Consider the following 24,932-nt stretch of genomic DNA (forward strand, 5'->3'; position numbering starts at 1 on the left):
TAGTTGCTAAGCAGTAGCTATTATTATGATTACACAAGCTTTTTCTCTTCATAACACTTTTCCCTGCATCCCCCTCTCCTTCCAGAGAAGAGGCAGTATTTGAAATCAAACAGATTTGGGTTCAAATCTCAGGTGAACCACTTACTAGATGCACAATGGAACTAATAATATCTATCTTAAAACATTATCCATGGGAGTAAATGAGGGGAAATTTTCAGGGAGCCACACAAGGGTCTAACACATAATAACAAATCTTTTGACTTTGACATCAATTCTTGCCCTTCATTGCGTCAACTATGGTCAGGGAAGAAGGATCCATTTCATTCAAGCCACAGCAACTTGAGGCAGGAAGAATCTCCTGGGGCCCCTCCCTCAGGAGTGATGGGTGAGGTCGTCACTGAGACGTTCTGGCCTGTGTAACACGAAGATCTTGGGAGTGACAGGAGAAGACAAGAGAAAGCAAGCCCCTGGGCCTCAGGAAGGGAGGTCGTTGGTTGTTAGACTTGAGTAATAGGAGTCAACAGAGCCAACTCAGGGTGGCGTTATTAGAGGTATGTTGATACGGGTTTTCATGGGCAGAGCTAAGGCAATAACCCTAGATATTGGGTAGTCGGATTTGAGAAAGAGAAATTCAGCTGCAGGGAGAAGACAAAATAAAGGCTACCCTCAAGGCCTCTTCCATCTCAAGCTGCCAAATTGCCCCATGACTCTGGGACTGTGGTGGGTCCAGGAAGTGGGAGTCAGCAACTCTGAGGCATAAAATCAGAGAGGCACTGAATGTTTGGATGGAGTGCCAGGTCCCAAAAAGAATGCCTCTTTGTCTATATGCCATCTATGCCAAAGCAAAACAAATTTATCACCCTCTCCTTGAAACTGCAGAGGAGAGTCTAAAAAGTTTAAGCAATAAAAAAGGGTAAATAGAAATTGATTGTTCAATATCATCATTACTAATTCAAGAAGTATAAAATGATATTGCTAATCTCTTTACCTGGTAAGCTAATTTTATTATTTTATTTTAGCAAACATAAATATGTATAAGGGCTCAGGCCCCCAACCGTATTTTCCATCAACTTTTATGAGAGTGTCTCATGCCTTTCAAACAAACATTCCTGTAGTGGTTTTCAGGATTTCACTTTCATAGGGGAGGGTGGGTTAGAGCATTAATGGAACACTAATCATATGGTAGTGCATAAATGGTGGGGTTCAGGCATCAGATAGTGAGGGGGATTTCAGGAATACTGGAGTAATATATTTTATTTTACTTTTAATTTTATTTTATTGAAGTATAGTTGATTTACAATGTCGTGTTAGTCTCAGGCGTACAGCACAATGATTCAGTTGTACCTACATATATATTTTTTCAAATTCTTTTCCTTTATAGGTTATTGGAAAATATTGAGTATAGTTCCCTGTGCTATATAGTAGTTCAGAGTTAACTTTTGATATCCCGTTACTGTTCCCATAAGACTTGATCAGCCTTGGTTGTATTTCATTGTCTTTAAAAAAACACAAACCATTTTTATATGTTACTTTTTTTCTTCTTTAACTCCATAGATGGATGGAATCTAAACATAAGCTGGATTATGGCAAATTTCAGCTCACTGCAGGAAAATTTTACGGAGACAAAGCATAGGGTAAAGGTAATTACTACAATTTAAGAACATACTTGCAAGAGGGAGGAGATATGGGAACATATGTATATGTATAACTGATTCACTTTGTTATAAAGCAGAAACTAACACACCATTGTGAAGCAATTATACTCCAATAAAGATGTCAAAAAAAAAAAGAACATACTAATTTACTGGGAAAGTTCTGACTTCTATACAACTGTTTTTATTTGTGATTCCCAGTTCACTTCTCTTTCTTAGAATAAAAAGAAGTAGTAGAACGTGAAGAATGAAGTCTCCACAAAAATAATAATGTATTTGTTGAGTAACAGGTATTTAAAAGTTCTTAGACACATTATCCCCATTAATCTTCCTAATAACTTCATGAGGTGGTTACTATTATGTTCCCAATTTTTCAGGGGGCCTCAGAGAAGTTGAATAATTTGCCCAAGGCTATATTCACAGCTGGCAAGAGGTGGGGCTGAGACCTGATTCTAGGTCTGACTCCAGGACTGTGTTCTTTACCCCGGACCATACTGCTTTCCCCAACCCTAGGATTTTTTGAATTTAACACTCTGCACTCGAAACAGGGGAAAGCACTATGTAACCCCCAAATACTGCTCTCCCCTGGAGCTGCCTGCTACAATAGAGAACTGAGCAGACAGACCTAGAGCTATGACTTGCTGGCTGCATAATTTAGGCAAGACTTTTCATTTCTCTTAGCCTTGATATTAGATGGAGATAATAGTCATCATTTGCCATGTTCATTAGACAGGGCTGCTGTAAGAGCCAAATAATTATTAGGAGGGAAGGAGGAGCTCTAGGCAATGGTTTTTTGTCTGAGGAAGCTTCTGTCCTATAAATAGAATCCATTGATTGTCCTCTGGAGTGATTTCCCATCTTCTTTCTCCTGGCTACTGTTATGAATCTCATTTTCATGTTTAGTAAAGAGGAGAATTACGAATTGGCTTGAACATTTAAAGTCTCATTTAAATCCACTTTGGAAAATTGTTTCCCGAGGAGAAGAGAACTGGAGGCTGTCTGAGTGACTCTTCTGAGGGCTCAGTCTGCACAGCGGCCCACCTACTCTCAGTTTGTTTGTTTGTTTTTAAAATTAATTAATTAATTATTGGCTGCACTGGGTCTTCGTTGCTGCCCACGGGCTTTCTCTAGTTGCGGTGAGCGGGGGCTACTCTTCCTTGCGGTGCTCGGGCTTCTCATTGTTGTGGCTTCTTTTGTTGCCGACCGCTGGTCCTAGGCGCACGGGCTTCACTAGTTGTGGCACATGGGCTCAGTAGTTGTGGCTCGCAGGCTCTAGAGCACAGGCTCAGTAGTTGTGGCACATGGGCTTAGTTGTTTCACGGCATGTGGGATCTTCCCAGACCAGGGCTTGAACCCGTGTCCCCTGCATTGGCAGGCGGATTCTTAACCACTGCGCCACCAGGGAAGTCCTGTACTCTCAGTTTGATTTCTTGGTTGTTGCTCCCCACACCTCATCCTACTTAGGTTCATTAGGTACCTCCTGGTTTTCTAAAAGGGTTCTGGGTACAAACGAGGCTCCGGGGCATCCGTGTGTGTGTGGAGAAATCACATGGTTACACAGCTAAGTTTGGTAGAGTGGAAATTCAAGACTTGGTTTTCTACCTGTGGGTTCAGTGCTCTTTCCTTTGTGCCCACTCCTCCCTCCATGAAGTCTTCTCTGGCTATTCTAGCCTCCCTTGAGGTCTTTGGGGAAATAAGCCTGCTCTTTAAAATATAGACAGCTCCTAATGTAATATTAGACATGAAAGTGCTTAAAGCACAGAGCCTGGTGTGCAATAAATGCTCAAGAGACATCTGAATCAACACCTGTGATCCTTCTGAGCAACTTAACCCATATTTATTGAGCATTTCCTCTATGCCAGATCTTTTTTTTTTTTTTCGTCATGCCACGTGGCTTGTGGGATCTTAGTTCCCTGACCAGGGATCGAACCCAAGCCCTTGGCAGTAAATGCACAGAGTCCTAACCACCGGACTGCCAGGGAATTCCCCTTAGATCTTTATATTAAAGATGCCCCTGCTCTTCAGGAGCTTAAAAATTATTCAAAGAGACTGAAATAAACTTAATTGCAACATAATGTGACCCAACGAATTACAAAGAGCTGGGGGATCATGAAGGAAGGACCCTCACCAAGCATGAATAATGATAGTCCCTTGCATTTTATATTGACAGTTTACAAAGTGCTGCTCACATCTCTTACCCATTTAACTTTCACGGGAACCCTCTGGGGTATGATTAATTATCCACATTTTGCTGATGAGGAAGCTAAGACTCAGAGAATTAAAGTGACAGAGTCATAACCAGAAAGCTGGGCAGCAGCTTAAAATAATGAAAAGATCACTAGCCTGGAAGTCTGGACATTTGGCTTGTGTGTCTGTCACTTGTGACTATATGATCTTAGATAAGTAACTTTCCCTCTCTGGGTCTTGGTTTTGTAAAGTAATGTAGTTTTGTAAAGTAATGTAGTTAGACTAGAAAGGCTCTAAGACCCCTTACAGCTCTGATATTCTCTGGACGAGGAGATAAAGTCTCGGGTTGGGGGCTCTGGAATTAGATAGACTGGTTGTGTGATTCTGGACAAGTGAAATAGCCTCAATGATTTCATGATAAAGTGGAGATATTAGTAGGGCCCACCTCATAGGGTTTTTATGAGGATTAAGAGTAGTAATACACATGAATGAAACATATTGCCTGGTAAAGAGGAAGTGTTCAACAAATGTTAGCAACAATTATTACTTATTCTAAGAGTCTGTGCTGGGCCTCTTCCTACCACAGCAGTTGTGCACGACAGAGCCTGATTCTGGCCACCCATGGGGTCTTAATAGAAACAGAGCTTGTTTTGTAAAGCTTCAGAATAGTATTTAAGTATCTCTTGAAAATCAGAGACAGTATGGTATAAGGGAAAGAAAGAATCAGTCAAACATGTCATAAAAATCCCAGTTTAGGGGACTTCCCTGGTGGTCCAGTGGCTAAGATTCCGCGGTCCCAATGCAGGGGCCCTGGTTTGATACCTAGTCAGGGAACTAGATCCCACATGCTGCAACTAAGAGTTCGCCTGCCACAACTAAAAGATCACACATTCCACAACTTAAGATCCCTTGTTCTGCAACGAAGATCTCACATGAGGAAACGAAGATCCCCTGTGCCATGACAAGACCCGGTACAGCCAAATATATAAATAAATAAATAAATATTAAAAAAAAATAAAGTGGGTGCATTTAAAAAAAATATCCCAGTTTAGTTCCTTACCAGCCTTGTGGCCCTAGGCAGGTCACTTCACCTCCCCGTGACTCAGACTCCTAATTTGTAAAAGTGAAGATAGTACCAATTTTGCAGGGTTGTTCTGAGGCTTGAATAAGATTATGTGTGTAAAGCATCCAGGACGTCACCAGGACGGCATGCAGTAGGTAAGAATGTAGCAGAGATTGGGGAGACCAAGTGCTAGGTTTCTCTGACTGCTCTTAGGGTATTTAAATCTAGAGATTCTGTGCTCTCTGCTCTCAGGTCTCTAGACCAGTAAAGATGCCAAGTTTTATGCCCCTCTCCACCAGGTTCAAGAAGCCATTCAGCAATGAGAACGAGAGCTTGGTGGTTCAGTTTTCAGTAAAACACAAGCAAGGCATCCATTGCGGTGGTGGGTTCGTGAAACTCTTTCCTGACACCCTGAACCAGGAGGATATGCATTCAGAATCCGAGTATTACATCATGTTTGGTAAGCTCTCTGATAGCAGTCGCTGTCAGCCCTGTGAGGTCTTAATGAGAGCCACTGTAGTTGTAGAAAAGGCTCAGATGGAAATTTATTTTTTTAAAAATTTATTGTATTGAAGTATAGTTGATTTACCATGTGTTAATTTCTGTTGTACAGCAAAATGATTCAGTTATATATATACAGTTTTTATACACACATACACATACTAACATACACATACTTTTTCATATTCTTTGGAACAGGAAATTTCTAATGTGATAGCTCCACCTCCCTCTGTGGTAAGACTCTTAGAAGACCTGAGAAAAGCAACTCTAAACCTAAATGTTAATATAGAGGTGAAGAGTCACATGGTATTAACAAGGCTACAGTACAGAGAGACACTTTCCATTTCTAAGAGAAAGAGAAAGGGATCAGAAACTGTGTAGATACCCTCAAATGTACCTATTACAATAAGGCTTTGTGCTCTGAAGGAGGTTCCTGCCCTCAGGGAGAGAAAGGCACAGAAGGTTAGGGAAATCACCTTTATCCAACATCTGTAGTGCATCCAGTGTTGCATCTGTAACCTCAGTATACTGGCCCTCCTTGGGGCAGTCCAGCTCTTACTTAGCTCAGTTTCAACGTGGTTGATATTTAAAAAAACAAGAAACAACGGCAACTAATCCAACTCCCAAATCATTGGTGAAGAATGTGGATTTTACTGAAGGTTTTTGCAAATTCAGAGGAAAGGGTTAAACTACACATCATAAACCAACATTTCCTTAAAATTCTCTCTAGATATTTTTTCTTTTCCCAGGGAGCTCCAGATCTCTCTCTTGCCCTCGCCAAAATCCTCCTCTTCATCCTTTTTCTGTCTGAATCCCTTCTCCCTCAACTCTCTTTCTTATCTTTCAACCTCTTTCTTATTTTTCTTTTTTTTTTGCGATACGCGGGCCTCTCACTGGTGTGGCCTCTCCCGCTGCGGAGCACAGGCTCCAGGCGCGCAGGCTCAGCAGCCATGGCCCACGGGCCCAGCCGCTCCATGGCATGTGGGATCCTCCCAGACCAGGGCACGAACCCGTGTCCCCTGCATCGGCAGGGGGACCCTCAACCACTGCGTCACCATGGAAACCCTCTTTCTTATTTTTCAATCCCTTTCTTAGGTAGACCAATAAAGCACTATGGGGGTCTAAAACATGAGTCTGCCCATCTCTATTTTTTTCAGAATCTACACTTCTCACAAGGCGCTTATATCTGTAATGTACATGGTAGTTGTAGTAGGGAAATTGGAAATAGGATTTTTTAAATGTGATTTTTTTTCCCTTTCAAATGAATATTGTTTACTTGATGCTCAAACAACCCAACAAGTTTGGGCTATTATCATCTCCATTTTACAGATGAGAAAACAAAGGCAAGAAATTTGCCCAAGATGAGCAAGTCGGAAGTCAGATTTTGAACCCAGTCTGTCTGGCTGTAAAGCCTGGGCTTTTTCTACTCTACCCTTTTGCCTTCTGCTTGGTGTGGGCACAGGCATATGAATCATTTTTTAAAAGGCAGAATGAAGACATATTTTTAAAAAGGTATTGATGAGGAGTTATGAGATCACAAAAGATGACATGTCCACCTGGGGGCATTTTGGAGAAGGTATTAATTATTCTTTGAAGAATGAGTTAGATTTTAATAAGCAGAAAAGGAGAGAGAGGAAATGTAATTTGGGCATAGGAAACTGTGTGTACAAAAGCTCAGAGACACGAAATTCAAATGCAAGTAGGAAAACGATGAGACCAGTGTAGCTAAAGCACACTGAGTGTGTGTGTGTGTGTGTGTGTGTGTGTGTGTGTGTGTGTGTGTGTGTGGTGCATGCAGGAACATATTTAGGATAGTCAGAGAGCAATAGCATGGGAAATTAGGTAGAAAAACTAGGTTAAAACCTATTCTTGGTGAGACCTTCCTGGTGGCACGGTGGTTAAGAATCCACAGGCCAATGCAGGGGACACAGGTCTGAGCCCCTGTCTGGGAAGATCCCACATGCCTCAGAGCAACTAAGCCCGTGTGCCACAACTACTGAGCCTGCGCTCTAGAGCCAGCGAGCCACACTACTGAGCCCATGTGCCACAACTACTTAAGCCCATGTGCCTAGAACCCATGGTCTGCAACAAGAGAAGCCACCACAGTGAGAAGCCGGCGCACTGCAATGAAGAGTAGCCCCCGTCGCTGCAACTAGAGAAAGCCCGCGTGCAGCAACGACGACCCAATGCAGCCAAAAATAAATAAAAATAAATAAATAACTAAATTTATATTTTTAAAAAAACCCCTATTCTTGGGCCTTTTCCAGGTTAAGCTCTCTGGACTCACAAATCAACAGTTTCCTCTAAAGCTTTCACAAAGCAGGAAGAGCCCCAGGCTCTGTTTCTAGTTAGGCTTGGGTTTAAAGCCCAGCAATGCGACTTATTAGCTGTTTGAACTTCTGCAAGTTGCTTAACTTTTCTGGGCCACAATTTTCCCAACTAAAAGTGGAGATAGTAATACCTCCTTGTGAGAATTAAATGACGTGGTATTAAGTGCCCGGCACAGGAGGGGCTTCCAGTTGGGTTTGGTCAATGGAATCCTGGCAGAAGATCACAGGGAGGGAGGAGAGTTGTGTCCCTTGACTGAAGGTCACGGCTTATCTCCTGGCTGCCCTCTCTACTGAACTCCTTTTTTTTCTGGGCTTTGGTAACTGCCCCTTCTCCTAGCCCCTTCAAGCTTAGGAGTGGGAATAGCCTGGAGCATAGCATTATTCCTTATATTTTCTCAATGTCCTGCCCCCACCATTTATAACAGTCCCTTTACACAGGTTCGATCCCTCATTGGGGAACTAAGATCTCGAATGCCTCATGGTGTGGCCAAAAACAAAAACAAAAACAAACAAACAAAGAACAAAAACAGAAAAAACCCGAAACAAAACAAAGAATTAAAATAGTCCCTTTATTAAATTATCCTCAAATAATCCTAAATTTGTGTGTGCTGTCTCTTTCCTGCTATGTCTGTCTTAGCCACAAAACAGGCAAACTGCCTAAAAGTGATGTAAATTCATGTATTGGGATTTAATTTCCAGGCCCTGACATCTGTGGCTTTGGCAACAACAAAGTACAAGTCATCCCTCATTATCAAGGGAGATACCATGAGAACAACAAGACCATCAAGCCCAGGGTGAGTGTGAGGGCTGGTCTTCAGCCTAGGGGGAAGGATAACCATTTTGCATTTGTTATCTCATTTAATCCTTACAACACCCCTGTAAATTAAGTACTATCATCTCCATTTTGCAGATTAGAAAATAGACCCAGAGAAGTGCTGTAAATTACAGGATTTCACATAGGAGCAGTTGGTCTGAAAGCCTAGGAAGTCATGTAAGCTTATCTCTTGGAACAATGCTTGCCATGGCCCACTTCCCCACTGCTAGATATTGGAAGAGACGGGGGAGGTGGGGAGTGCTGGACTTAGAAATGGGTGGTGAGTTTACCTTAGTAACATCAGGGTTAGAGAGATCTAGGTTGGCTGGAGGATAATAGCTGGATTTCATCAGCCACTCAACAGGAAATCACTGAATGCCATCTCTGTGCTGGGCCTTGGGCTGGGGATAGAGTGAGCCAGGCATGGCTTCTAATCTCTCAAAACTCAGAGTCCAGTAAAGGTAAGAGTCAAGCAAAGGAGAATGACTACCTAGTCTGATTGGGGTCTGTGAGAGCACAGAGGAGACCCCAAACTGGTGCCTTAGGAAATGCTTCAGAGAAGCACAAAGAAGGTTTCTACTGTGCTGAGTTTTGAATGATGAGCATGAATTGGTCTTGTAAAGGAAGGTGACAATTTTAGGGAGGATTGAGCTACTAGAAGAGGTAATCACATGAGAAAAGTCAAGGAGACTTGAGAAAGAGTAGCACCGCAAGAAGTTTGGCACAAGTAGAGCACAGGGGAGAGGCAGAGACTGAGTCTAGAGGAGACCCTAGGTCCTGGGTCATTGGACAACTTGTGTTTGGGGCAAAGTCCTTCCCTAGCAGGACTGTGCATACAGGGACTCCCTGGGATCCCGCTCAGGGTAGGCATTGTGCTGGGACCTGCAGATACAACAGATGAGTCAGAAATGACCCCTGCAGTTGAGAAGCTCAGAGTCTAGTGGGACAGACAGAAAAACAGACAAGATCAAAGAATGACCAGAGCTGTGATGAAGGGAAGGATGGGAACTAGGTGAGACCAGAGGAGTGTGTACTCAGGAGAATGAGACCCAAAGTCTCTTTTGGGTTAACCAGAGAAATGGGATGAGGGATGTGGTAAAGTGTGTTTGTGACTATGTGGGAAGTGGCATTCAGGAACTGAGGGCCTGTTTTAGATGGTGATTTTAATGCTTGAGGTCCAACAGGGGACTGAAATATTCCTCGTTCCCTTTCTAGATCAATAAAGACACTCACCTGTACACTCTGATCATTCGCCCCAATGCTACTTATGAGGTCAAAATTGACAACCAGCAAGTAGCAGCTGGGGACCTGGAGGACGACTGGGACTTCTTGCCTCCCAGGAAGATAAAAGCCCCCTATACCCAGAAACCAAGGAAATGGGATGAACGCCTACAAACAGAGGATCCTGAAGATAAGAAACCTGAGGTGAGGTGTTTCGATGGGAAGCAGGAGGGGATCTTAGCTGTGGGGATGGGCAAAGGAAGCTAGGAACAATGGAGCAGAAACGGGGAGCATCTTTCCCTCAAGGAGGTGTCCAGCTAAATATTGGTATCCAGAGAGGCATGGAGGGAAGAGGGAAGCACCTCACGTTTATTGAGGATTTACTGCCCCTGCTAGCAGCCTCTATAAGGACAAGGAAAGTGATGCTTAAAAATGAAGTGACTTGCCCAGGCACACATACATTGGAACCTGAATCTCTTTGATTCCAAAGTTATTGATATGGGAAACATGCGGAACATACTCACTGATTCATTATCATTCACTGGAAAGCTGTACTGGATACAGCTATGAATAGAACAATCCAGGGACTGAGAATCCTCCTGGGACTCAGAATCCAGTGAGGGATACAGACAAGTACATAGACGCAGGTCACACTGTGTAATTAATGGTAAGAGTCAGGAAAGCCAAATCCTGTGGGAGCCCCAAACAGGCTCCTAACTCAGGCTGAGTTGGGGTGCAGGTGGTGTTCTGGGAAGGAGGAGGCATGCTTCAGTGATTTGGTTAACCTAGGGATTGGAAAAATAGACTTTGGTGTCAGACAGATATGGTTTGTATCCAAGCTCCACCATTTACTAACTGCGAAACCCCACCTATAAGCAGTTAGACCTTGGGCAAGGAATATAACTGCTGTGAAATTTCACAAACAGGGATTATTATAATACCTATATGTGAAGGTTGTTGTGATAATTAAATGAGCTAATATACATAATTTAATGCCTGGTACATAATAAGTTCTTAATACATGGCATTTATGTGTTAATCATGTACTGAATGTCAAACAGTACATTCATTACAGCAAGGGAAATTGAGTTGGAGGAAAAATATTCCAGACCCTGAGAACAGCAGGAGTGAAGGCACATCAGTCAAGTGGAAAGTAACATGGTTATGTAAAGAACTGAAAGCAGCAGTTTAGTATTTTAGGAGCATAAAGTTCAAGGTGGAGAGTGATGGAAGATGAGTTGGAATGGTCTGTTGGAGCCAGGTCATGGAGGGCCTCACCTGCTGGGCTGCTGCTCCTGAGGTCAGAGCAGATTCACCCTCATGCAGAGGAGATGCTCAGGGTTCAGCAAGGAACAGCATGGCACCCAGCAACTGGAATCCATTCTGTAAGGAGAGGCCTGTAGAGAGGTGGGCAGTGGCCCAGCCATGTGTAGGGAGATTCAATGGGCTCCAAACCCAGGGGGAGGGAGGTGTAGTCAGAGAATTAAGGCAGATGATCAAGCAGTGTCTGGATCTTCAGCACCCTGGGAGAATTAGGGACTAGTTTACTTCCAGACCCAGTAGGCAGGCTCAGGGCAGCAAGACTAACCATAGACTCTCCCTCCTGGTGTGGACCATGCACCTGATGTAGTCAGGGTTGGATCAAGGCCTGGGGGAGAGGGGAGAGGCTCCAGGCCTCTATGCTCCCTGTTGAGTAGACCTGGAGAAGGTGGAGACTACTTAGATAGGCTGGGCTCTATCAATTCCATAGCCCCCAGGAGAGGATGCTGACTGTTAATGTCTCAGGAACCACAAAACAGCCGAGGCATCCCAGGAACTAGGGAACTTCACGCTACTGAATGACTGTGAGTCTAGTGGGCTTGGCAGCAAAGCCTTTAGTAAGTCTGGGAAGTGGTCAGCACCAAGGTGAACTGCCAGGTAGATAGAGCAAAACTTTGGAGGCTCCAGAGCAGAAGAAATATGAACGTTAGGACAGGCCATGACTTGGAGCTCTGTCTTAGGAAATAGAAGGGACCTGGGGTACAAGGGAGGACTGATACAGATCTGGGAACATGCTGGGGTACAATGCAGGTCACTAAGAGAGGCCTTCAGGAAGAGGGACACAGGCTAGAAGACTTGTTCTGACCATCGGGGCACATAACTGGGGAACGGAGAGGGCCAGGATAAGGGAAAGTCCCATCTTATTTGCGATTAAAGTAGTCAAGGTCAGAAGGATAGAGAATATGAGGAGGCACTGGAGTTGCTTAAAGGCTTTTTCTCTGCTGTATGTTTTGGATTTGTTTGCAGAGCCCTGAGCTGGGCTTTCATAGGAGTGAGGACAGGAGAGCGGCAGGGGTAGGGCACCAGGTCCAACCCTACTGTACTCTGTACCCCAGTTTCATACCGGCCCACCCATCTGCACTCATGGAGGAACATTTTGTTTTAGGACTGGGAAGACTTCGAATACATCCCAGACCCGGAAGCCAGATGACTGGAATGAGGCAATGAATGGGGGTGGAAAGGGCCCCTGATACCAAACCTGAAGTATAAGGTGAGGGGGTCTCTCCTGCCAATCGGTATGAGAAATAAGAGAGAAGAGATGTAAATTTTAATCTACAGAACAGAAACTCTGAGATCCTGTGGTCATCTTCCTCCTTTCCCCTTCTCCATAAGACTGTAGCCTCATTTGGGCCGTGTTCTCAGGGCTGTGCCTATCTGGGAGAAGGTGGTCAAGGTTGATGCTGGGAGGCAGAGGTCCAGGGAGCCCTAGGCAAGGGATTTGTCCGGAGTGGTGGAAATCAGTCAAAGGAACATGATCAAAACAGGAAATGGGTCTGGGGTCAGGAACCGGAAGTCTCAGAAGTGGTCCAGAAAGGGGAAGGGTAGGACATGAAAGAAAGGGGAAGGGTAGGACATGAATGAGCCAGGCATGTTGGGGGAGGGTGGGGGAACTTCTTTTTAAGGGCTAAGTCCTGACCTCATGTCAGAAATGAGAGGGAACTAAAGGAATCAACTATCAAGTGCTCCAGAGATAATACTGACTGAAACAAACATTGTTTTATTTGGTCACAGTTTCCTACACTGCACACCAGGAAGAGAATGGCCCCAAGTCCAGAGTCCTTAGATGGTGGTTCCCTGTGAAGCTACATTTTCTTAACATCATGAACAAACTTATGCAGAGAGCTGGGACCAGGCTCAGAATGGGTCTCTGCTACCTTGTTCATATCCCTCTGGGTAAAAAGGGGGAACCTGGGGGCTTCCCTGGTGGCTCAGTGGTTGAGAATCTGCCTGCTAATGCAGGGGACATGGGTTCGAGCCCTGGTCTGGGAGGATCCCACATGCTGCGGAGCGGCTGGGCCCGTGAGCCACAACTACTGAGCCTGGTGTCTGGAGCCTGTGCTCCGCAACAAGAGAGGCCGCGTTAGTGAGAGGCCCGCGCACTGCGATGAAGAGTGGACCCCGCTTGCCACAACTAGAGAAAGCCCTCGCACAGAAACAAAGACCCAACACAGCAAAAATTAATTAATTAATTAATAAACTCCTACTCCCAACATCTTCTTTAAAAAAAAAGAAGAAAGGGGAACCTGGAAGAGTCTTGTGCATTAGCTCAAAGAAAGGGAGAGAAGCTCAAGGAATCCTGCTCTGAATCCTTATGCCTAATTGATTAATCTTTCTGATTGCATGAGAAGAATGGAAAAATACTAATGCCATGTTCACTCTTTGGTGCTTTGCTTAGGGACAATGTAAACCTCGGATCATTCACAATCTCAGTTACCAGGGGGAGTGGATTCATCCAGAAATAGACAACCCTGAATATAAGCCCGACCCAACCATTTGTCACTATTATAACATTAGTGTCCTTGGCCTGGACCTTTGGCAGGTAAATCTCTCTGGGCTCAGAGCCAGGGAAGAACAGTCCCTCTAAAGGTTCCACAAAGTAGAAAGAGCTCCAGGCTGGAAATTACAAAACTTGAGTGAGTCTTGACCTTTCTAAACCTCAAACTGTTCCTCTTTAAAATGGGATTAATTATATTCATCCTAATAATTATAATAGCTAAAATTTATTGAGTCTCTACCATGTACCAAGCACTATCTCAGAGACTTTGCAAGTGCCATTTAACTCTCACTATGAAATCTCCTACTTCTAAATGTGAAAACTGACATTCAGCAAAGTTAGCTAACTTGCCTGAAGACACATCTGGTAAGCAGAAAAGCTGGAATTTGAATGCAGGCCTTTCTGAGGCTAGATTCAGTGTTCCAATACTTTATACTGCTAGGCCGGTCCTATGTAAATCTTGGGGTAGTTCTGGAAATAAAAGGGAATCAGAGATGTGGTAAATCTTTGAAATATTAAAATCCCCAGATGGATGTTGGGACTGATTGTCCCAGCCATGATGACAAATCCTGACCTAGCCTCCCTCTTCTCTGCCAGTTACCTTTCCTGGCTCTGATTTGAAGGAAGAGAGGAGGGCTCAGGTACTCAGGCCTTCACAGAGTTGTTTTCTTCCAATGAGACCTGATGTTGAAAATGCGAGAATTTTTTCCCAGCTCAGGAGAAAGAGAGCACCTCAAGTGCCTGCCTCAGAGTGAAAGCTTTAACCCAGGAGACCTCTTGGAAACTGCAACCTATCAATACATAGTCTTGGAATTCCCTTGGAGAGGAAGGGGAAGTGAGCATTAATATCCCTTATTATTACCCCGTATTATGTTTGAGAGAATTGAGAATCAGAAATGTCACATGATGTGCCCAAGAGCACACAGCTAGTGCATGGGAGAGACAGGATTCAAAGATCTGTCAGCCCGTAAAGTCCTTGTTTATTGATTACACCCACCATACAATAGAGCCTCTAGAAACTGCAGCCACTTGTCCTTGGGTGTATCCTGGAATGTTCTACAGCCAGTGAAATCTCTGTCTCTGACCAGTGATTTCTACAGTTCAAGGCTGCTAAAGGTCTCTTGAACAGACACCCCCAATTTGAAGCTTTCTTGGTTTATTTATTTATTTTGACTTTCTTGTTTTCCTGGCTCAGTGAGGCCAGCACACAAGTGTAAGGAGAGGATGTATGTAAATTACCATGTGCATAGTAGGGGTTCAGGAGAGAAGGAAGAAGAGAGACATATGTCCTTCTTTTGTTCCTTTTTTATCTGAAGAATGTGTATACAGTTTGTACAAATTCCCATTGTTATCTCTTTTTTTTCAGTTGTCCCTTTTTAATAAATAATAGGAACTTTCTACATCTTGAAAAAATATGTGGTCATATTAATATGCCTAATCTGATTGTTTCCTTAAAATGCATTGGGTTTTTTTTTTCCACTGAAAACATTAAGGCACACACTTTAAACAGTTTCTTTGTTCATATACAAAATTTAAAAATTATTTGACACTAATTGCTCTGAGTTCTATCTTCCTCCTCAAGTAGGCAAACCTTTCTATTTGAGAATTTAAACCATGCTGAAGGAGTGTTTCTCAAACTTTAACATGCGTATGAATCACTCAGATCTTAATAAAATGCAGATTCTGATCCAGCAGGTCTGGGACAAATCCTGAGAGACTACATTTCTGAAACTCCAGCATTATCTCTTTTTTTTTTTTTTGTCTTGTGATACAGTTCTGTACAACGCTGACATCACCCTTGCAGGCATCCTTTCCTTTTAAGTTCTAGTTGGGTCTGGCACTCCCAAGTCCTACTCCACCCTACCCACTCAGCCAAACCAACACTTCCAGTTTATCACAGGGCCCCTGCACCTCACTGGAAAAGCCTAGAGACTCTCAGCATAGAGATGGGCTGGAATTCTCTCACCTGCCCTGCGCCAACCCGGGGTTCCAGATGCTCTGTGAGTCCATCGCCCTCTGCATCAGGTCCTAGCCTAGTAAGCTGCTTAATCTTCCTGCTTAGTCCCTGACCCATCCTGTTCTCTGTTCCTACACTCCCATACACAGTCCCTTTTCTTTTCTTTCCTTTTTTTTTCCTTAGGCAGAAGATACTGCATTCTTTCATCAGGACAGAGGCTAGGAGGAGATGGCAGTGAACAAGAAAATTCTTTCTCTTAGCTTTGGGACTCCTTATGATCTTTAAAGGAGTAGTGACACAAAATGCAATGAATATAGCCTAACAACCATAATGCAAAGCAATTGACATTCCTTATGTCATATGGTCTGTGTCACAGACCTGTGGGGCTGGAGGGTAGGGCTTATCATCTCCGTTTTACTGACCAGGAAGTGGAGGGCTTAGAGAGGTGACTTGACTTGTCAAGATCCCATAGCTAGTAAGTGCCCAAACCTATACTCTTTCCATTTTATGATTCAAGTGGAACATCACAGGAAACCAGGTAACTTTCAGTGAATTAACTTTTTAGGCTTTACAGTCTCACAAATCTCTTTCTCACATATTCTTTTCTCCTGAGAACTGTAAGAAGAAAGCAGGGAAATTATATTTTCTTCCATTTTCCAGATAAAAACGTGGAGGCACAGAAGAGATATGAGTAAACCAAAGTCCCTCCACTAGTGAGTTGTAGGAAGCGGGACTGGCCCTCATGTCCTGATTCTCAGTTGGAGGCAGAGCCAGGAGTTTAGTGTAGGGGGGATGGCGGTAAGTGAGCACCAAAGAGAACAGGGGAGATTGGAAACATTTCTCCTGCGAGTAGAAAAAATGGAAGAGCCAAAAAATGAGCAGTTCCCTGACCAAGACTGCTGACAGCTCAAAAGAAAAAAAACAAAACAAAAAATAAATCCCAACTCACAAAAAGAAAAAAAATCCCAAAGAAAAAAATCGTAAAGTTGCATAAGGAATTATTAAAACCAATTTTTTAAATGGCTCAGAGGAAATTAATGATCTTTATTCAAAGTGGCTATTTTGTCATTTATTTTTCTGCTGAAGGCAGGGTTGGGGGGATGATGTAAGCCAAATAAAAGTCTTTCTTATTTAAAAAAGGCAAAACAAAACGAAACATTTTTCAAACCCTAGAGGAAGGACACATGGTAACTCATGCTGCAAACTTTCTCGTGGTCACACAACGGCTCTCACACAATTAACTTGCTGATTTATTTAACATATAATGCTAAAGCAAAAAAATCCAGAATGACTCTCCTTTTGCTTCTTTTGAAACATATCCAGATAATGAAAAGTTATGATAATAACTATTATCATTTATCGAATGACTGTTATCTGCTAGACACTGTGCTTTACATATATTATTTCTAATGCTCATGACAACACTTCAAGTGAGTTAGTTTTAATACTTCACTTATGAGGGAATAGGCTCAGAGGAGTTGAGTAACTTCCCCAAAGTCACACAGCTAGTATGTGGTTGAGCTGGTCTGTCTGACTCCATGACTGCTGCTCTTTCTATTTTGTTCCTTTATCATTAATAAACACTGAAATTATTATATACCGTTGACTTGATTCATCCTTTTCTTTAATTGTAAATATTAAATATGTTATTTTAAGAAAATAGAGAAATATGGTAGAGAATCTAAATTATGCTTGCACTTCTTGTTGAACCTTTTCTTTTCCCCGTATTCTTTTAGTTTTTCTCATTATATTGAGGAGAGAACCTTAAAAAGGACATCTATAAGTGGCAGCAGAGACTATCAATCTGAGCTGGGGCAAGAGCCACTGGACAGCAATTTGGAGCCTAGCAGAATGATGAAAATTTCTTCACAACCCTCTGAAAGAGTGGTCACAGGCTTGGAGAACACAGAACCTTGGGAAACAGTAACGTAACTTCTTTCTAGAGCAGATCAGCTAAGGTGGTACAGCATGCTGGACCCTCTGTGCTCTTAATCATCTTTGTATTCCCTCACTCCACCTCAGTTATTGATTAAAATCTCTGGTCCGTGGCCTGGGAATCTGCATTTAGCAAAGCTTCCAGTTGATTTTTTAAAGCCTTTTGACCTAGTTCTAATAATCCCATTGTTTTCATTTCAACAGGTGAAATCAGGCTGCATCTTTGATAATTTCCTTCTTACAAATAATGAAGAGTTTGCAGAAGAGGCTGGAAATAAGACCTGGGGAATAAGAAAAGTAAGATTTTTCCCTCCCTTGGATTTCCAGGTGTCTGACTCTTCAGTTGTGCACTGTTCTCTGCATTTAAAAAATCAGTCTCACAGTCATTGTCTCATTTGCTGGTTAAATGGCCCTGAGAGGCAGGGTAAAGAACTTGTATTCATTGGACATCTACGACCTTGTACTTGACTCTATGACCACTTTCCAAAAGTCTTCCCACTAAGCCCTTAAAACAAACCAGCAAGACAGGTATTGTTATTCCCGTTTTTCAGATGTAGGAATTGAGATTCATAGAGTATAGATAAACTGTACAAGGTCACATGCAGCCTTTCACTTGTTGAGTTAGAATGCACACTCCTTCTGTGTCACACTCCCTGCTCACAGTGTGGTGATCTAGAAGGGAGCCACTGAACCCATTTCTGATGGATGACTTGGAGAAGGAAGCAAGATGTTAGTGCTGTTTACCAGTTTCCCTGCTCTCCTAGAACTATTTTACGGGTGGAGTGATACTTAGGACAATGGCTTCTTCTTGGTGCCACCCTTCATCCAGACCTCCTGGTTCTGGGCCATTCAAGCAGGTTTGTGGCCAATGCTTGATTACCCAAAAGGCAGACAAGGCTCATGGTTAGAGCACCAGCAAAGCACAGGCATTAAAAAGAAATTTATTTATTTATTTATTTATATTTTTGGCTGTGTTGGGTCTTCGTTGCTGTGCGTGGGCTTTCTCTAGTTGCGGAGAGTCGGGGCGGCTACTCTTCGTTGCGGTGCTCGGGCTTCTTATTGCAGTGGCTTCTCTTGTTGAGGAGCACAGGCTCCAGGCGCGCGGGTTTCAGTAGTTGTGGCATGTGGGCTCAGTAGTTGTGGCTTGCGGGCTCTAGAACGCAGGCTCAGTAGTTGTGGCACACGGGCTTAGTTGCTCTGTGGCATATGGGATCTTCCCAGGCCAGAGCTCGAACCCATGTCCCCTGCATTGGTAGGTGGATTCTTAACCACTGTGCCACCAGGGAAGTCCCAAAAAAGAAATTTTTGAGAGAACTTTGATACTTAGCATTTTCAAAGAAGCATTGACACAGTCATCATGGAAAAAATAAAAATTAGACTTTTTACACTTCTTAGTCTGGTTTTGTTTTGTTTTTACTTTGAGGTTATCATCTAATACTGTTATTTTTAAAATAAATTTATTTATTTTATTTTATTTATTTTTGTCTGCGTCGGGTCTTCGTTGTGCGTGGGCTTTCTCTAGTTGCGGCGAGCGGGGGCTGCTCTTTGTTGCAGTGCACGTGCTTCTCACTGCGGTGGCTTCTCTTGTTGCGGAGCACAGGCTCTAGGTGCGCGGCCTTCAATAGTTGTGGCACACGGGCTCAGTAGTTGTGGCTCGTGGACTCTAGAGTGCAGGCTCAGTAGCTGTGGCGCGCAGGCTTAGTTGCTCTGCGTCATGTGGGATCTTCCTGGACCAGGGATCGAACCCGTGTTCCCTGCATTGGCAGGCAGATTCTTAACCTCTGCGCCACCAGGGAAGTCCTCTAATATTGTTTTATTGAGGAAATATTACATATTGGTCAAGAGCATGAGTTTTAGAGCTAGATTGCTTAGGTTCAAATCCAGGCTCCATTACTTACTAGCTGTACAACCTTGGTCAAGTTGTTTAACCTCTCTGATCTTCAGTCTCCTCATCTATAAATTGGGAATGATGATACCAATTATCTTTTAAGTTCCTGGCATATAGTAAGTGCTCAATACATGGTACTTATTATTATTAACCTATATATTCACTTGGCAAATATTTGTTGAGTGCTTGTTCAAAGCACTATTGTAGTTGTTGGAGATATACCAGTGAAATAAAACAGAGAAGTTTCTGCCCTCATGGGGCTTACATTCAGTTAGGGGAGCCCAACAAGAAACATATAAAGAAGTAAATATATATGCATGAGATGGTGAGATAAACTACAGAGAACAATAAAGCAACAGAGAGGGCTGTCATCATGGGGGTTTTGCTTTTTGGTCAGGAGCGGCTTTGTTGAGTAAACAACATTTAAAAGACTTGGAGGAAGTAAAGAGCAAACCACGCAGATGTTTGGGAAGAAGAGCCTTCTGATAGAGAGAATAGCAAATGCAAAGTCCCTGAAGTAGAAGCATAACTTGCTTGTCTAAGAAAGAGTAAGAAGTACAGTGTGACTAGAGCTGAGTGAGAAAGAATGAGAGTAGTTGGGGCCACTTCCCTGAGTAAAATGGGGAGCCATTGGAGCCATTTTTAGCAAAGGAGTGATATGAACTGGCTCATAGATTAAGATGTTACTCTGGCTGCTGCATTGCAAAAGTCTATACGAATGAAAATGGACTATAGGGGAACAAAGGCAGAAGCGAGTGGTAGTGGTGGAGGTAGAGGAATGCTCAGATTCTAGATCCATTTTGAAGGTTAAACTCACAAGAGTGATGGATTAGATACAAAATATGGGTTGGAGTAAAGAGGGATGGCTCCAAGGTTTTTGAACCCAATGACCAGAAGGATGGAGTTATTGAGGATGAGCTTTGGGGCACCCCAATAGTTAGAGATCAGGGAGATAAAGTGGAACCAGCAAACAAAACAGAAAGGGTAGCCGGCAAGGTAGGAAGAGAACCAGGACATTATCCTGTAGGCCAAGTGAAGAAAGTATTTTAAGGGGGAAAGGAGTGATCAATTGTATTGAATGATCAAGAAAGATGAGGACTGAGAATGGACCACTGAATTTAATAACATGGGGTTCATTGGTGACTCTGACAAGAGCAGTTTCAGTGAGACGTATAGGGGAAAAAAATGGGTTCAAGAAAGAATGGAAGGAGAAAAACTAGAGACAGCAAGTATAAGCTAGTCTTTTGTGGAGTTTTGCTGTAATAAGTGTAGAGAGAATAGGGTGGTAGGTAAAGGGAAATGTTGGTCAAGAATTTTTTTTATATACAGTAGATCTTCCTGCCTGCTTGTATGTTAATGGGAATGATACAATAAAGAGAAAAAACAATATAGGAGAGAAAGAGGAGAATTTCTAGAACACTGTTTTTGAGAATATGAGAGTGGATGACATCTAGTGCCCAAGAAGATGGGTTGGCTTTCCATAGGAATATGGATATCTTATCCATAATCACAGGAATAAAGAATGACTATATAAGAATAAATACAGGCAGGTGGGTAGATTTGGTGGTGGGAGTATATGTAGTTGTATTCTCTGGGAAGCAGACACCAAGATGGTGTTAGAAATGTAGGCGATTTATTGGGGATAATGCCTGGGAAAGATGAAGTGTAGAGGGTGCAGGAATAGGCACCTGTGAAAGGAGAGAGGAAAAGGAGAATTGGGTAGGAATTATAGTCAAGTGCAGTGCAGCTCTGAGAAAGTCTTGCTAGCCCAACATTGCTCCAGGGGAAAAGGAGAAGGAGAGTGAACCAACCACAGAAATATAGTAGGCTCATCAGTTAGCATTAAGGGCTCACTTGAGTTTAGTTTTTGGTTTTTTTTTTTTAACTGTCAAATGTCTTGGCATTTAAAAAAATTTTTTTTATATTGGACTATAGTTAATTTTTGAGTTTAGTTTTAATGAGTTTAAAATGAGAAAAATCTGTTTTTACTATTTTCTCTAGCCATTTTCTCTGCTTAGGTGCAGGCCTGGCAAGTTGGATTTAACCAGATTTGAAGATTTGCCCAACTAAGGGAGGGAAGGGCAAAGGAGTTGAGGATGTTTGCAAGAGAGTAATCACATAAAAATAAAGAAAGCAGGAAAGGGAAGATATGAGTTGTTTGAGGTCTAATGAAAAGGAAATGGTTTAATAAGTTGTTATAGGTGCAGGTGGGCTTGAGGAGTTGGTAGAGTTGGTCTTTTGTTGCCTTTGGCAAGAACTGTTTTGGTAAGGATCGGAGGTTGGGAACAGATCAGTGAGTAGAGCAGCGAGAGGGAAGTGAAGAAATAGAGACATTAACTGTAGCCAGTGCTTTCCAGGCATAAGAAAATGAAGGCCTGATTGAAAGAGAGAATGTGGGAATAACGTGGGAAACACAAGATGTCAAGCACTAGCTCCCACTAGGATTGTCAAAGGCCCTATCCTACTGGGCATGCAGGTTCTCAATCTAGATTTGTCCCCCAGGTCTGGGTAGAAGACCACCAGATTCTCTAGGTGAGGATTAAAGCCCTAGAGGAGTTTAGACTGTGTCTTTTTTTTTTTTTTTTTTTTTAATTCTTGGCTGCATTGGTTCTTCGTTGCTGCACGTGGGCTTTCTCTAGCTGCGGCGAGTGGGGGATACCCTTCATTGTGGTGCGTGGGCTTCTCATTGCAGCGCCTTCTCTTGTTGCAGAGCATGGGGTCCAGGCACGTGGGCTTCAGCAGTTGTGGCACAAGGGCTCAGTAGTTGTGGCTCGTGGGCTCTAAAGCGCAAGCTCAGTAGTTGTGGCGCACAGGCTTATTTGCTCCACGTCATGTGGGATCTTCCCGGACTAGGGCTCGAACCCATGTCCCCTGCATTGGCAGGCGGATTCTTAACCACTGTGTCACCAGGGAAGTCCCAAGGACTGTGTCCTTTCTTTAAGGCCCCTCTGAGTAGTAAAATTTATGAAGACAGCTCTAAGGATCAAATTCTAGCACCTGGATGAACACATTAGAGAACTCAGAAGTCCCGTTTCTGACTGCAAACTTGTACTGGCTACAGTTCAAAAGCAAATTCAAAGAGTTCCATAATGGTTGTTTTACTGTGATATAGCAGAAAGAGGACCAGACTTGGAACCAGAAAACCTGGTTTCTAATTCTAGTTCTACCACTCACTAGCTATATAGCTTGGGGAACTGATTTAATCAGTCTGAATCTCGTATTCCTCATCTAGAAGGTGGGAGCAGTAACACCTCATACACTGCTGTAAGGAATAGAAATAATGTGTGTAGACTGTCTCATACCATGCTTAGCAATACTGTAAGCATTCAGTAGATGTTTGTTGAATCTGAACCAATTTTATTTATGAACAAATTACACACACACACACACACACACACACACACACACACACTTCTCTCCACCCCACACATACTGAAAATTTATAGGTAAATAAACACCATACCAGAAATCTTTAAGAGTGTGGGAAGATGCCAGACATTTCTAAAGTGAGTTATCTTTGTTTATATCATCTGTAAATTATTTTGAAATTCCACACTCTAAACAGGACATAGAGAAGCAATGGAGAGAACTGTACAAAGAAATGGAAAAAAGAAAACAGGAAAAAGAGGCCAAGAAGAAAAAGGAAAAGGAGGAAGAAAGGGAAGATGACATCTGGGGAATTGAAGAGGGAAGTGAAGAGGATTCTGCTGAGGACCCAGGAAATTACAGGCAGCTGAAGGAAGATGATGATGAAAGAGCATTTCTGGGTAAAAATGTAGAAGTCCATGTTGATCAGAGGATGAACTATAACTGGGTAACAAGTGGTTACTACTCAGAGGCAAATGATGTTGCTTAAAAGGTAGAATGTTCATGGTTTGGCAAAGTCTGGGGAGCAAAATTACTTGCTCTCTCTGAATAAACATTGAATTTGGATTTCTATATCCCATCTCCTTTGCTCTGTATGACCTTGGGAAAGTCCCATCACTTCTTGAGGCTTCTCTTGTCAATGGAAAGGGAGTGATAATTCCTGTTTCATGAGGCTGCTGTAAGGATTAAATTAGCTATGTGTGCAAAGTGCCTGATATAAAAAGACAGTCAACAAATAGTAGCTATTACTACTTACCATTATCATGGTATTTATAAAATAATTGACAGTAAAAAAGCCTCTGTATAAACCTGAGCCTCACTTTCAACTTATTCCAGTATATCCAGTGATGTTATTACAGATGTAAATCTGTATTATTTGGTATTTACTGAGCAGTTCTGATAGCTGTATTTGTGGGCGATGATGCTTGATGTTTTCTTCTTGCAGGTGTATCAAGCACTTAAAAACAAAATCAGACTTCCTCCTAACATAAACAAAGATACTTTGTGAAACTCCTTTTGCTTCTCTGCTGTTTTGTGCAGTAATTTTTAATTAATTATTACTTGTTTGCAGGTTTGCTGGTTTTATAGTTATCCTTTCTGTACCATCGGCTCACTATATTATTATATGCATTCACATAGCTCTTTACAGATCACAAAGCACTTTCCTATAAATTTGAGCAACTACTGCAATGTGCTCATTTAATCCTCAGAACAGCCATTGTAGAGGATACCATTATTATCTTCCTTTTACAGATGCAGAAACTGCTAAAAGGAGGCAAGTCACTTGCTCAGGGTCAAATAACCAGTAAGGGGCGGGACCCGTATCTGAACTCAAGTTTGTCTGGTTCCAAAGATTATCCTTCCATTGCATTAGGCTGTTTGTTGAATGAGTGAGTAAATATCTATTACGACTGAGTACAGATAGTAGGCAAGTCTCACATGGAAAAAATACCCTTTTAACAAAAATAATCATAAAGTAATTTTCCTCTTTTAAAAATTTTCTCAAAAAATAAACATACAAACAAGTAGCTGCATGAAGTGTGACAGCCTTTTCATAAGAAGCTAATGTGGTTGCCAGGTGTTCAAGGCGACCATGGTTGATTCCTGGCCCTACTTACTTATCAGCTGTATTACCTTAGGCAAGTAATCTAACTTGCCTGTGGGAGTTATTTTCTGTGTCTCATTTTTCACATTTGCAAACTCAGCTGTGAGGATTAAATGCTGACTCTTCCTTCCTTTATTTTACTAGGACTACACCAAAAATTAATCCCAGTCTAACTGGAGAGTCAAGCCCTGACACAATTATCATATGATAGCACAGGGCTACAAATTTAAGTCTGGAACATCATAGGTGCTCAATAAATATTAGTTAAAAGAATGAACAAAACTCTGACTGGTGCTTTCAGGGAAGAGTTCACGAAGGAAGTAACTTTTGAACCAGCTCTTGAAGAATTCATGAGTCTGTCTTTCGGAGAAGGATATGTGTGAACCAAATTTCAGAGTCAAAGAGCAGGGCACCTGTATGACAGGAGTGGGGTGGTGAGGTCAGGGAGAAGCAGCAAGAACTCCTTCTTCCTTCTTTCCCATAGGTTGGAGTCAGCTGTAGTGTCTGGGCCTTACAATCTTTGGAATGTTCTGGTTTGGAAAACTTGCCTTTGCAGGGAGGCAAAACTTTACCTCTTCCCTCTAAGGGTCTTCAGCTG

General features: G+C 42.6%; 1 pseudogene across 1 annotated transcript; it reads left to right on the plus strand.

Moving 5' to 3' along the window:
* The first annotated feature begins 5,313 nt into the window (after positions 1-5,313).
* Positions 5,314-23,218, plus strand: LOC309974701 (calreticulin-like; annotated as a pseudogene). Its single transcript has 7 exons — positions 5,314-5,362; positions 8,433-8,527; positions 9,763-9,972; positions 12,194-12,298; positions 13,484-13,627; positions 17,679-17,771; positions 22,928-23,218. The product of its transcript is annotated as a calreticulin-like (transcript).
* Positions 23,219-24,932: the final 1,714 nt, after the last annotated feature.

Source organism: Leucopleurus acutus (genome assembly GCF_964270905.1).
Source record: "Leucopleurus acutus genome assembly, chromosome: 2".
Classification (NCBI taxonomy): domain Eukaryota; kingdom Metazoa; phylum Chordata; class Mammalia; order Artiodactyla; family Delphinidae; genus Leucopleurus; species Leucopleurus acutus.